General features: G+C 42.6%; 1 pseudogene; it reads right to left on the reverse strand.

Moving 5' to 3' along the window:
• Positions 1-716: 716 nt before the first annotated feature.
• On the reverse strand, positions 717-1,493 carry LOC116913241 (annotated as a pseudogene).
• Between the last annotated feature and the right edge of the window lie 261 nt (positions 1,494-1,754).

The following is a 1,754-nucleotide window of genomic DNA, read 5'->3' on the forward strand; positions in this document are numbered from 1 at the left end:
TTGAGATCTCTTGAGAGGGAGGGTTATAAAATAAAAATCCAATAGGTGATTTTCTTTTCCAAGTGTGCTGATTCTAAAAGCGGTGCCTAAGAACCTGAGTGCAGACTCTGCCCAGTGTGACACAAATATTGATTTAAGCCGAAAAAAGATTTCTCGGGGCTTTTCTGATCTGATTTACAGCAGAAATCTCCGAGAAATGAAAACTATCTTTAGTCGGATAGTCTGTTCCGGGGAAAAACAGGGAGTAAACTTCCCACAAACTCCCTCTTCAGGGAGTTCCCCAACCACGAGGGAGAGGGAGGGGCACGCCAATCTGTTTTTCTTTGTTTTGGTTTTTTAATATATACATACATATATACATATTTAATATATATATTTAATACATATTTTAATACATATATATTTAATTCTAGATAAAACAAAACCAATCTTGAATTCTGAAGTACATTTCTATTGTACAGGGTATTCGCTACGTTTTCTTATTTTTTGTAATAGCTGTGGCTGGACCTTCTCTTGTAGGCCTCACTCTGGACACTATGAGTTTTTAATCAAACATAAATCTACATTTTAATGTGAATCAGATGCCCTCAATGACAGATGCAATCATATTTTCAAGTGCATATTAATTAAACCTGAATTTTTATCAGAAAAAAAAGTAATGAGAATTGGCCAGTGAGTATGTATAATCAATCCGTAGTGTTAGTCACAGGGGACTGTCACAGAACCATAAACGAGAAGAGGCAGTAAAGAAGATATTGGCCGTTGCCATCTTCTTCTTCCTTCAGAGATCCCTCAGCCTGTCGCTCTGCTGCCTCCCTCGCGGCTCTTGGGACAATTTCGTGTCTTCCTTTGGTTAATTCCCCAACCCAGCTGAGCTCTAGCTCAGAAACCTTATCCTGAACCTCAGCGCGCACTACGTAAATTACGTTCACAACTTCTTTGGCTACAGCACGGCTGGCCATCGGAAGCTTCTCCTATTTCCGTCTTTACAGCTTGCCGGGCTTTCCCAATGACACAGCCCCAATAACCATACGAACCAGTGGATGGGTCAATCACATAGAAGTGCGCACCACCGTTCGCTCTGTGAGACACTGACATGGTACTGAAGCCAGAGGTCTGACAGCACCGTAGCGTGTGCGAGACTGTATGAATGGCCACCCTGTAGGCAAGATGTTGGGAACGTTACAGACAAAGCTAAATCTAAAGTTGGACACTTCCTCTTTTGCTACGTCTGCCAACACATGTACATCTTCCAACAGACCACTGCCATCTCAACGTGTCGATCAACATCGAACAGTCATTTATTAGAGTCTTCTTCAGAAAATGTAGGAAGGACTAGCTCTTCTACCCGGAAGACAGCATCGCCATTACAACTGGTCCCAGTAGCTTACTACTATTTCCACAGCCTTCATGCCATATTCAACTTGAAAAACTCTTCCACCAGGAGAGGATGTGGAGCCCGGAAGGCCGTTCTCAGCAGCCGTGCAGCTCATGGTGTTGAATCGGCAGACCTCAGAGTGCTTCCAGGCCTGCAGTCACACATCACACCCTCATGAGTAGATGTTATAAGCTTTCTTATCTCCCATTTGTTCTCCAGAAATAGCCATTATTCTCTCATAAATATCCTATCAGATCCCCCACGGTCTTCATAGAAGCCTTTATTTTGGGGCCTTTTCCCACTAAATTAAATATAAACCCAAATTTTAATCTCTCCTTTGAGTTTTTCATCAGCGAGCCCTCCTATGAGCACGAGT

The sequence above is a fragment of the Rattus rattus genome, chromosome 12 (genome assembly GCF_011064425.1).
Source record: "Rattus rattus isolate New Zealand chromosome 12, Rrattus_CSIRO_v1, whole genome shotgun sequence".
NCBI lineage: Eukaryota > Metazoa > Chordata > Mammalia > Rodentia > Muridae > Rattus > Rattus rattus.